The following is a 12,833-nucleotide window of genomic DNA, read 5'->3' as shown; positions in this document are numbered from 1 at the left end:
CCAGGTACCTAGAGACGTCCAATCAGCACGCAAGGGGAGCATTTAAGCCACTAAGCCTTATCACCCTTTGCGCTGATTGGAACAACCAGAGCAAAAGGGGGTGAGTCAGTTCCTAGGGTCAATCTCGAGAAAATGAGCAGGACTGATAATCAATTTAGAAACACGCAAAACACAGGGTTCTCTAGTTTCAAGACAACGGGATGCAAGTTCTGTTATGTACAATGGAAAGAAAAACACAACCCGAAGTCACTCTGAAAGAAGACATTGGAACACTCCAAATCATTTGCCCATCTATGTGCGCAGAAAATAGTGGATGTAGCTAAAAGGCATCTTGGATCTTGAATGGCTTAGTTGCCGAATGTTTCAGCTCCCAAACAATTGAAAACAGGAAGTGAGTATTCCGGTTTCTGAATGTTTGTTTTGGAAGCCGAATGTTTGTTTCCTGCAGCCAATGAGAAGCCGCACTTTGGTTTCCGAACATTTTGGAAGTCGAACGGACTTCTGGAACAGATTCCGTTCAACTTCCAAGGTGTGTTTGTACATGAATTGACACTTGCAATGCCACCCTAATTATGATTGATTATCAGATTATATTATTTTACAATCTTAGGTAGTATAATCTTAGAAGGGGGTGTGGTTATGATTATCACAAAAGGGATCCTGCATTTCTGTATTTGCCACTTATACTCACAGCTATTCTTGAATTATAGATTATTATTTTTTTTAAAAGCATTTATATTCCACCTTTTTCTCCAAGCTCAAGGTACATGGTTCCCCCTCTCCTTGTTTAATCTCCACAACAACCCTGTGAGGTAGGTCAGGTCGAGAGGCAGTGACTGGCCCCAGATCACACAGTGAGCTTCATGGCTGAGTGGAAATTTGAACCCTGGTCTCCCAGGTCCTAATCCGACACTCTAACCACCAGGCCACACTGGCTTCACAGGACTAGATTTACAAATATTCAGAAGGTACCCAGATCTTACTCAATTTATTCGGACCCTTTTGGCACAAGGGTCGAGAATCATTGCATTAGTGTACAGCATCATCACTGGTTCATAAAGGAGGTCGCCTCCTTTCCTCCCTGAAAGATGAAGCACCCTGTGTGAACTCGAAAGCTTGCCCATTCTTCTGTCAACACGGAGCTTCTGGAAAAGATTGGCTTACCTCTCCATGCAGCTTCCATTACAAGTTGCGCTAAATTATTAAAGGACTGTAGACGATGTGAAAGAAATATATTAAAGCAGCTTAAATTATTTAGTATTTATTTTGGCACCGAGGAGAACGTGTTTCTGTCTGTCTGTCTGTCTGCTGCGGGACAGAGCATGCAGGATCCTTCCCTCTCTCTCGGAAGCTAAGACCCACTTGGCCATGAAGCTCACCTTTGGCCTCTCACTGTGCCTCAACCTAACCTAGCGCACAGGGCTGTTGTAGGGATTAGAGGAGGAGAAATACATTTGTGTGTGCTGCCTTGAGCTCCTTGGAGGAAAAAGTGGGATATAAATGTAATTAATTAATTAATTAATTAATTGTATTGTCCCCATCCTCCTCTTACCTGTTGAATTCCACAAAGGACAAAATAAGACAAAGGAGCAGGAAGAAACTGACAGCCACTATTACCTCCTGGATTGGTTGTAAGCAGAAAGACAGGTAAGTGAGGGCTGATTGAGGTTCACAACAACAACAACAACAACAACAACAACAACAACAACAACAACAACAACTTATTATTATTTATACCCCGCCCATCTGGCTGGGTTTCCCCAGCCATTCTGGGCGGCTTACAGCACATTAAAAATTGTGGAACATCAGACATTAAGAACTTCCCTGAGGAAACGGCCAGAAGGCCCTCGGAGCTGGACCTCAGTGTGTGGGCTGAACGACGGCGGGTGTGTGTGTGTGTGGAGATTCTCCTTCAGGTATACTAGGCTGAGGCCGTTTAGGGCTTTAAAGGTCAGCACCAACATTTTGGATTGTGCTCGGAAATGTACTGGGAGCCAATGTAGGTCTTTCAGGGGTGGTGTTATATGGTCTTGCTAAGAGTAAGAGGAGACATGATAGTAGCTTACAAACTGAGGCACGACATGGAGGAAGTGGACAGAGGAATGTTTTCCTCCCTCTCATAACACTGGAACACGGAAGCATCCAAGGAAGCTGAATGTGGGAAGATTCAGGGGAGTGAGAACTGCAGAACTCACTGCCACAGGAGGCAGGGTGGGCCACTAACTTGGCCCAAAGTGGGCTTGACAAATTCATAGAGGGGAAGGCTATCAATGGGTGCTACCAGCCAAGATGGCTGTGCTCTGCCTCCATAGTCAGAGGCAGTAATGCTTCTGAATACCAGTTGCTGGAAGCTACAGGAGGGGAGAGGGTTATTGTGCTTAGGGGTCCTGCTTGCAGATTTCCCCACAGGCATCTGGTTAACCACCATGAGAACAGGACGCTGGACTAGATGGGCCATTGGCTGCATCCAGGAGGGCTCTTTTATTCTTACAACGTTCTGCCCACACACTGAGGTCCAATGCCGAAGGGCCTTCTGGCAGTTCCCTCGATGCGAGAAGCCAAGTTACAGGGACCCAGGCAGAGGGCCTTCTCGGTAGTGGCACCCTCCCTGTAGAATGTCCTCCTATCAGATGTCAAGGAGATAAATAACTGCACCATTTTTAGAAGACATCTGAAGGCAGCCCTGTTTAGGGAAGCTTTTAATGTTTAATAGGCTATTGTATTTCAGTGTTTATTATTATTATTATTATTATTATTATTATTATTATTATTTAAAGGTAAAGGGACCCCTGACCATTAGGTCCAGTCGTGACCGACTCTGGGGTTGTGGCGCCCATCTCGCTTGACTGGCCGAGGGAGCCGGCGTACAGCTTCTGGGTCATGTGGCCAGCATGACTAAGCCACTTCTAGCGAACCAGAGCAGCGCATGGAAACACAGTTTACCTTCCTGCCGGAGTGGTACCTATTTATCTACTTGCACTTTGACGTGCTTTCGAACTGCTAGGTTGGCAGGAGCAGAGACTGAGCAATGGGAGCTCATCCCATCGCGGGGATTCGAACCGCCAACCTTCTGATCGGCAAGTCCTAGGCTCTGTGGTTTAACCCACAGTGCCACCCACGTCTTATTATTATTATTATTATTATTATTATTATTATTATTATTATTATCATCATTACAACAGAAAGCTGGGATAGCTGAGTCAGTAGAGCATGAGACTCTTAATCTCAGGGCTGTGGGTTTGAGCCCCACATTGGGCAAAGGATTTCCGCATTGCAGGAGGTTGAACTAGATGACCCTCGTGGTTCCTTCCAACTCTACAATTCTGTGACTCTGGGTGCTAATAGGGAGGCGTCGCTGCCTTGTTTCCTTTCCAGAGAAAGCCAGCTCATGCCCACTGCCCCGGGCCATGCCCTTGATCTCTCCTGTCTGATCAATAACCAGAAAGGGCAAGGTCCTCTCTCCACCTAGCTGGGGGATGTCCTTTATTTGAACCTTCTCTTTACCCCAGATGACAAGCGTGCTGAATTGACACCACCACCCATCTCTGACCTTCAGTATCCAACACACCTTGTGATCCTGGGCCTGTGTACTTAGCAGCAGCAGCAGCAGCTGGTGCAAATGTGGCACAGCTTCGGCCCAGTATACCTGAAGGAGCGTTTCCACCCCCATCATTCAGCCCAGACACTGAGGTCCAGCTCCAAGGGCCTTCTGGCGGTGCCCTTCCTGCAAGAAGTGGGCAGAGGGCCTTCTCGGTGGTGGCGCCCACCCTGTGGAACGCCCTCCCACCAGATGTCAAGGAAATAAACAACTATCTGATTTTAGAAGACATCTGAAGGCAGCCCTGTTCAGGGAAGTTTTTAAATGATGGATGTTTTGTCGGCTTTTTAATATTGTTGGTTGGTGTCCGGAGTGGTTGGGGAAACCCAGCCAGATGGGTGGGGTATAAATTATTATTATTATTATTATTATTATTATTATTATTATTATTATTATTATTATACTTTTCTCCAAACTAAAAAATCCTAAACGCTGCAACCTTTTCTCAGAGGAGCCTCTTCATTCCCTTGATCATTTGGGTTGCCCCTGTCTGAACTTTTTCCAACTCTTACCTCTGGAGGAGGGTTATGGGTTTGTGCTTTTTTTGTTCATATATTTTGTAATTTTACATTGCATTTTTATATTGTGAGATTTGCAGGCGAAATGTGGCCGTGCCATAAATTTGTACAACGGCATCACGATGGCAGCATTTCTTCTTTAGCATAGAGACGGGCTTCTTTGCCTGTGTGAGAAATCCAGAAGGGCATCGTTGGCAGGTGGTTGTGGCACAGTTCATGTAGGCGGGTGAGCGAGCCCCCTGGCATTGTGTGTGACATTCTTGGGTCCTGTGAGTGTGTTGCTTGAGCAACTATGGACTTCCCCTAACCTAAATCAGCTTTTAATGAGCAGCGAAAAGGCCACGTGTTGCTCATCTCTTACCCTGCCAGATTCAAAGATGTTGTGTTGCTACACAAAGCCCTGAACAACTTGGGTTCAGGATACATTAAGGACCGCCTGACACCTCATGTCTCAGCTCCATCACTGAGATCCTCTGGAGAAGCACAGCTAGTTGGCCTCCCCCATGTTACCATATTTTTCACTCTATAAGACACACTTTTTCCCTCCTAAAAAGTAAAGGAAAATGTGTGTGCGTCTTATGGAGCGAATGCAGATTGCGTGGCTAAGCCAGAGCAGGGAGAGGGAGCGCGGCGCGGCGCTCCATCTCGCTGTTCTAGCTTTTGGCTTAGCTGCGCAATGCCTCCGCAGGGCAGCGGGGCCCTCCGGAGGCTTTGCGCAGCTAAGCCTGAAGCTAAAACAGCGAGACAGAGCGCTGCGCAGCGCTCCGTCTCGCTGTCCTGGCTTCTGGAGCAGCCCGTGAAGCCTCTGGAGGGCAGTGGGATGAAGACAGAGGCTTTGCGGACTGTCCCTGAAGCCTCCGCAGGACACGGGGATGAATGCTCCCCGTGCCCTGCGGAGGCTTCGCACGAAGCTAGAACAGCTAGAGGGAGCGCTGTCTCCCTCTAGCTATTCTGGCTTTTGGATAGCCCCGCAAAGTCTCTGTTGAGCAGCGGGACAAAGGCTCCCCGCTGCCCTGCGGAGGCTTCGCGCGGCTCTTGTGGGAAGTGGGGGGCTCTGTCCCTTCCCCCACCTCCCAGAAAAGCCCCCAAGAACCGCACTCCCTTTAAAGAGCGCATGGTTCTTGCGGGAGGTGGGGGAAGGTACAGAGGGCAGCTTACCCACACACAGCCTCTTCCAGGCAGGGGGAGCCTTCATCCCGCTGCCAGGGAGAGGCTTCAGCGGCTATCCCAGAAGCCAGAACAGCAAGAGGCTATCCCAGAAGCCAGATCCCTCTTGCTGTTCTGGATTCTGGGATTCAGAATTTTTTTTTTCTTGTTTCCACCCCCCCAAACTAGGCGCATCTTATCGTCTGGTGCGTCCTATAGATCGAAAAATACGGTAAGAGATGCTCAGCAGGCCTCATCCAGGAATCCGGCAAACTGCCAGTACCAGTTCCATGCTGTGGAAGACTCTTCCAGCAGAGATGCTTCAGGTAGAGTTGCCACCTTTGGTTGGGCAGGTCAAGCACAATAAAGGGGGTGGAAATTGGGGGCCTTTAAATGACTTCCCCTGGTGTGGAAATGACTTCAAAGCAATCCATTCTTACAATGATCAAACGGAAGCTATCAGCAACCGCAAACATTCCGACAACATCATTAAAAGGAAATCCTCCCCACCTGCTGAATATCTGCCTGCCTGGAAGATGATAAATGCAGAAACCCAACCAAAAAAAAAAAAAAAGAAAGGAAAGAAAGTTTTCTTTATTCCGACAGGCCTCTCTGCATTCAAAAACCTCCTTGAACAGCCAGTCATTTTAATGATTGTTCTGTACTGCTCTTAATGATTTTTTTAAAATGTTCTCCTGCTGCCCTGCTGTTTTCTAAAAGGGCGATTTATAAATACTTTTATTAGAAATAAATAAATAGGAGCAGAGGAGGCTGCCGGACACGGAGTCTGGCCATTGGTCCACCTAGCTCAGCACTGCCTGCACTCATTGCCAGAGGCTCTCCAGGGTTTCAAGAAAGAGCTTCTCAGACCTACATGGGATTGAACCTGGGACCTTCTGCATGCCAAGCATATGTTCTACCACTGAGCTTGATCCTTAAAGTAAGATTCTAGTCCTTGGGATTCAGAATATGGGCTGATTCAGCAGAAACATTTTGTTGTTTTGAGATTGCATCGCAGTACAGCTTTTGCCACTCTTTTGTTGACTATGAGGGCCACTCCATTTCTTTTATGGGATTCTTGCCCACAGTAGTAGATATGGTGGTCATCCGAACTGAATTTGTCCATTTTAGTTCACTGATGCCCAGGATGTCAATATTTATTCTTGCCATCTCATTTTTGACCACATCCAACTTACCCAGGTTCATGGTTCTTACATTCCACGTTCCTATCCTAAGTATTTTTCTTTACAGCATTGGACTTTCCTTTCGCTTCCAGGCATATCCGCAACTGAGCGTCCTTTCGGCTTTGGCCCAGCCGCTTCATCAGCTCTGAATCTACTTGTACTTGTCCTCCGCTCTTCCCCAGTAGCATGTTGGACGCCTTCCGACCTGAGGGGCTCATCTTCCAGCGTCATAACTTTTATATGCCTGTTGTCTTTGTCCATGGAGTTTTCTTGGCAGGGATACTGGAGTGGCTTGCCGGTTCCTGCTCCAGGTGGATCATGTTTGGTCAAAATTCTCCACTATGACCTGTCCATCTTGGGTGCCCTGCTCGGCATAGCTCATAGCTTCTCTGAGTTATTCAAGCCCCTTCGCCACGGCAAGGCAGTGATCCATGAAGGGGAGCAGCAGCATAGGAAGCTTCAATATAATGACTCAGACCCTTGGTCCACCTGCCTCTGTATTGCTTGCTTGGATTGGGGTTTTTTTTGGTCCTTCTCCCCCAGCTGCGCCTAGAGATGCTGGGAATTGAAACTGTGCCCTTCTGCACACAGAGCAGATGTTCTACCATCAAGCTAGGACCCTTCCCTTAAAAATAAAGGAAGACTTTAGTCCTCAGGATACGGAACATGGGACTGATTTCGGCAGGATGCCTGAGTCTTTCCCAGACCTCCCAAGAGGCTCCAGGGATTGAACCTGTGACCTTCTGCATGCAAAACAGATGCTCAAACCACGGAGCTACAGGCATCCCCTCCAAGAAGAATGCAGGGCACCCTTTACACATGTCAACCAGGCCTTTGGCAGCGAAATAAAAGGTTGCTGTCTCTTTAACACCCGGCGCAGTGGCTTTCGAGGCCTATTTGGGTCTTTTCCAAATTCCAAGCAGAAAATAAAAGAGGATGTATGTTTTTCTTATCCCCGCCACCCCCACCCCGCTTAGCAACCCTTGTTTCTCTTTCTTCCGCCTGTGTGTTTCTCAGAGGGCGAGGGGAAAAAAACCCAGGGAGTTCCCATAGCAATTGGGAAGCACAAGAGCCCTCCACCCCCTTCCTGATTCAAAGAGGAACAGAGAACCCGGCACAGAGCCCTGCAGACTTGCGCCCCTGAACCAGGCCTCAGCTGGGAGGACAATCTGCAATGCTAGGTTGCTGCAGTGGAGCACACTTAAATCAGGATTCCTCATTTCTGGGGGCCTCCAGCACAGCTGGGAGGTGACGGGAGCCTGTCTCTGAAGCATTTGGAGGGCACCAGGTTGGCAAGGCTGATTTAAGCCATAAAAGCAGAAATTTCACGGGAGCTGCAATCCTCTCATTTAAACCAGGAGTTGGCTGCATCAATGAAGATGATTTATCAGTTGCATTTTTGCACTCAAGGATAGCTTTGCTGGATCAGGCCAATGGCCTATCTAGTCCAGTGTCCTGTTCTCACAGTGGTCCGACAGATGCCTGTGGGAAACCTGCAAGCGGGATCCAAGCACAAGAGCCCTCTCTCCTCCTGCAGTTTCCAGCTCAGAAGGATTACTGACTCTAACTGTGGAGGCAGAGCCCGCCATTGATAGCCTTCCTGCCCATCAATCTGCTTAATCCTCTTTCAAAGCCATCTAAGTTGGTGGCTTCAGAGTGACTTACCCAGTAAAACAAAACAAGGAAAAGCATAAAGATCAGATAAGAACTCCAATGCTCGACTGTATTTAAAAGAAATAATGGTAATGCCATAACCACTGGGCATGTGCAGAGTGCTCTTTCCTCAACCTTTCCCCCTTCGTGAATCTTCTGTTCTAGAAATTCAAAGCGCAATGTTGGGAAAGCAGGAAATCCCCGGCAATTTACAGCACCCTCCCCGACGGCAGATCCAAACCAGGATACCATCCCTTCAACTCTCAGCAAGGGCTTCTGAGCTTGCACAGAGTGCTTTTCCTCCCTATGGGCAGAGCCAGCCTGCTCCTAAATACCTGAGCTCTATGGTTAGAGACCCACCATTTCCCCAGTTGGCTTGGCCCCCAATTTCTCTTACTATAGAATTTGGGGCTGCTGGTGGAGGAAATCCTTATTATTCCCCCTTGCTACCTCCCCAAAAAAAACCCCAAGAACGTAAGAGAGGGACTCCCAAGAAGGTGAAGCGGGACTTCACCCCAGGGTATCTCGGAAGCCCTCGAGGCAGCGACGCTTCCACCCCCTGGAAACAGCAGGAGGGGAGAGCGCTCTTGTGCCCCGGTCCTGCTTTGAGTGCTTCTCATTGACGCATCTGCTTGGCCACTCTAGAGGGGCCCTTGTGGCCTCGATCCAGTAGCCGGGTCCTTCTTCGGAAAGAGCGAGCGCCTCCTAAGCATGTGCAGAGCGCCTCCCTCCGCCCCCGCCATGCGGAGCTCAGCCTGCGGGTGGGCAGGCCCTTTGCGTCACGCGCGCTTGGCAATCCCCGGCACCTCTCCTCTCCTCTCTCTCTCCCTGGAGAAATGAAGCAGTGACCCGACGAGGAGCAGCAGTAGCGAAGGATAGGCGTGTTTCGTCCCTGATCCGGATGAGATCAAGGCGCCGGCAACGGGAAGGAGGCGGCGGAGAAGCAGGAGCAGGCCAGCCGGGGCTGCTCCAGACCCCCCGATCTCTCCCATCGCCGCTGGAGGGGTCATGGAGGCACTGAGCCCCGGAGGCGGGTAGCCAGCCAGGGCGCACCTACCCAACCTCGCCGCGCCCAGGCGCGCTCCTCTCTCCAGCTTCCTCCCGGCCGGGCCAGCGGCTCCACCTCTTCCTTTGCCTCTTTGAGCCGCTTAATTCCCCGCAAGCGATTAGCAGGCTCGGATCGGATCCTGCGGCAGGCGGCGCCTCCACCTCCTCCTCCTCCCGGCTTTGCTGCTGCGCGGCTCTTTTCCCTCCACCGACGGCGCGCTGCGCCTTGGAGAGGTTCCCGCTTCCTCGAGGGGGGCCGGCCAAACGGAGACGACGACCCCCACCCCCATCCCAACCAAGCCTCGATTGCTTGTCCCTCCCCTCTGGAGACAGGTCGCCGAGGCTGCTGCTGCTTCCCTCTCTTCTCTTTGAATTCTCTCCGTGCGCCCTTGGCCGCGCGCGCAAAAACGGGAAAAAAAGTTCCCGGCGAGGGAAAGGCGCACGTGGGAAAGGGAAAGGAGAGAGAGAACCCGGGTGCGATGACGCGTGGCTGGTGTTTGAAGGACGGGGAGGGGTGAACGACGCCCTTCCTTCCCTCTCCCTCCCCGGGGGAAAAAAAAAGTCCACGTTGGGTTTGTGTATCCGCGCGGGGAGTGTCTTCCCCGTCCCGCCCAGATCCGGGGAGAGAAGCAAGACTCCGCTCCGTCATGGTGATCCGGGTGAGTTTATATGATAGGATATGGTTTCTTTGCGGGGTTGGGGTTGGGGTTGGGGGCTAGCTGTTGGACGCGCGGGCGGCATCTGCACGGATTAGGATGGCTGGGCCAGGTTCAGACGCGCGGGCCGCGCGGTGGAAGGCTGCCGCATCAAGTGATGACTTGCATGTGTGAACAGGATGGGGGTGGGGCGGCGGCGTCACCCTCGCCGGTCACACTTTCTTCTCTCTGCCTCGAACGCGGTGGCTTTTTTTTTCTCGAGGGCTCGGCGCATTCGGTTGCCCTGCGCTGAGCCGTCGTGATCCGTGTGGAAGCTCCCGAACCCGTGAACAGGTTCCGCTGGAAAGCGTCGCGTGGGTGGGAGGGGTGTAGAAGTTTGCCTGGGATGGTGTCCCATTCACGTGCTCAAGCCTTCCGTGGATGCTCGACTGATAAGCTTGCACGTGTGAACCCCCAGAAGCGTGGCATGGGGGGGTTGAGGAGATGGGTATTCAAGGTTTGTCTGTGGTGGCTCATCCAGCACTTGATGAATGAAATATGAAATTGTGTGTCTCAACCCAAATGGCTAAGCTGTGTGAGTGTGATCACACAAACAATCACAAAATTCCTCCCACTCCCAATTGTATCTAATTTGTTCTTGCCTTATCATGAGTCCTCAAGTTGCATCTCAGATTCTTCCCCAGAGTGGTATTGTCTTTCCTTCTCATATGACAGGTTTGAGAACTTAATACTGAGTCATTGTGTCTCTCAGGTGCTGCAGGGTCATTGCACCTGCCCACCCACTCAATTAAGTCATGATAGGAGCAAGAGATGGGTAGTTCAGTGGTTAGAGCATCTTTTTTAAAAAAGTTTTTTATTTATACTACAAGAAAAACAAACAAACAAAAAACACAAATACCAAATTACACACAAATTACAAAAATAACCATAGACACATAATTTTCTTAGCAAACAATAAAACATCTATTGGTCTTAGCACTAAAGACCCAAGTCTATTCCATACCGTATTTCGATTTCATATTACTTATTGCCAATACACATTTTTTTCATAATTAAACTTATTCTCATTAAATTTAATTTCTTATATCTACCTTGCAACTATTACTGAAGTTCCTCGAATGCTGCAAGAGAATTTAAACTACTATATTTATTTTTCAGATATTCTTTAAAAACCTCCCATTTAGAAACAAATTCCTGTTTTGATTTATTCTTTTTTCTGATAAAAGTGGTTAGAGCATCTATCTGCTTTGCAGCCAGAAGGTCCCTGGTTTAACCCCCAGTGGCATCTCCTGTTTGGGCTGGGAGAGAGGATAGATACCAAAAACCCAGGAGAGCTGCTGTCAATCAGTGTAGATAATACTGAGCTATGTGGACTAATGGCCTGACTGGCAGCTTCCTATTTAATTCAGCTCTGCTTTTTCAAACATGAGGACTAGCACCTTAATAACAAGGACTAGCATTTATCTTGTTTTGAGGGGGTACAGACAATACTGAACTGGATGGGCCAGCTGTCTGACTTTGTACAAGGCAGCTTTTAACGTTCTAACCAGTTTCATTCAAAAGGAGTTAGAATGTGGCTTTGATTTTTTAGGGTGAAAGTGCCCTATCCCTCCAGTTTATCTATCTGTGCTCCTCCTCCTCTTAAGTTCCAAGCTGCAGCAGAGAAAGAAATGGTTGTGGGAAATGAAACACACCTGTTTTGATCTCGGTCTGACTTCTGCTTTTATAATTGGAGCAGTCCAAGTTTTTAACATATAGGTCTGTTACCCACCTGGCTGTCTTAGAGGGCTGTAAAGGTAATCACAGTTATTCTAGGGACACAGTGATGTTTATTTTGCTGGTGTGATGTAATGGTTAGAGTGTTGAACTAAGACCTGGAAGACCAGGGTTCAAATCTCCGCTCAGCTATGAAGCTCACTGGGTGACCTTGGACCAGTCACACCATCTCTTAGCTTAACCTACCTCACAGGGTTGTTGTAATAATGAAACGGGGAGGAGGAAACCACGTACACCACCTTGAGATCCTTGTAAGATAGGGGTAATAAATAATGATGCCAAGTCTGGTCTATCTAGCTCAGTATTGTCTACAGTGATAGGCAGTGACTGTCCAGGCTTTCAGGCAAGAGGCATTCCCAAGCTCCACCTGGAGAAGCTGGAGAATGAACCTGGGACCTTCCCCACGCAAGATGCTCTAACCCCGTCCTTGTCTTCCTTACCTTCAGAGCCAATGTCTGGGTTCCCCTTTAGGCTACATCACTGATAAAAAGGTAAAGGTAAAGGTACCCCTGCCCGTACGGGCCAGTCTTGACAGACTCTGGGGTTGTGCGCCCATCTCACTTAAGAGGCCAGGGGCCAGCGCTGTCCGGAGACACTTCCGGGTCACGTGGCCAGCGTGACATCGCTGCTCTGGCGAGCCAGAGCCGCACACGGAAACGCCGTTTACCTTCCCGCTGGTAAGCGGTCCCTATTTATCTACTTGCACCCGGAGGTGCTTTCGAACTGCTAGGTTGGCAGGCGCTGGGACCGAGCAGCGGGAGCGCACCCCACCGCAGGGATTCGAACCGCCGACCTTTCCATCGGCAAGTCCTAGGCACTGAGGCTTTAACCCACAGCGCCACCTGCGTCCCTTACATCACTGATAGATACTGTATTTACACGAGTCTAACGCGCCATCGAAGCTTAAAGCGCACATCGATTTTCAGAACCTTGAAACCAAAAAAAAAAAGTATTTGCTGGCCAATAATAATAATAATAATAATAATAATAATAATAATAATTTATTTATACCCATCTATCTGGCTAGGTTTCCCCAGCCACGCTGGACAGCTTCCAACATAATATTAAAATACAATACTCTATTAAACATTAAAAGCTTCCCTAAACAGGGCTGCCTTCAGATGTCTTTTAAAAGTCTTGTAGTTGTTTTTCTCTTTGACATCTGGTGGGAGGGCATTCCACAGGGTGGGTGCCACTACTGAGAATGTAAATGTGCCATTGAACCTAATGTACAACTTAAATTTCTCCCCCCCCC

At 49.1% G+C, this 12,833-nt stretch overlaps 1 protein-coding gene across 1 annotated transcript in view; it reads left to right on the top strand.

The window, feature by feature from the left end:
• The first annotated feature begins 6,976 nt into the window (after positions 1–6,976).
• The window catches only part of GAS2L1 (growth arrest specific 2 like 1), a 52,385-nt gene continuing 46,528 nt past the window's right edge, over positions 6,977–12,833 (top strand). The window contains exon 1 of the mRNA XM_079956552.1: positions 6,977–9,805. The gene's annotated coding sequence lies outside the window, so the exon portion shown is untranslated. The remainder of the gene's footprint in view (positions 9,806–12,833) is intronic.

Source organism: Podarcis cretensis, assembly GCF_951804945.1.
Source record: "Podarcis cretensis genome assembly, chromosome: 16".
In the NCBI taxonomy this organism is placed as follows: domain Eukaryota; kingdom Metazoa; phylum Chordata; class Lepidosauria; order Squamata; family Lacertidae; genus Podarcis; species Podarcis cretensis.
The sequence above is the reverse complement of the archived record's forward strand: the minus strand, read 5'-3'. Positions and strand labels throughout refer to the sequence as shown.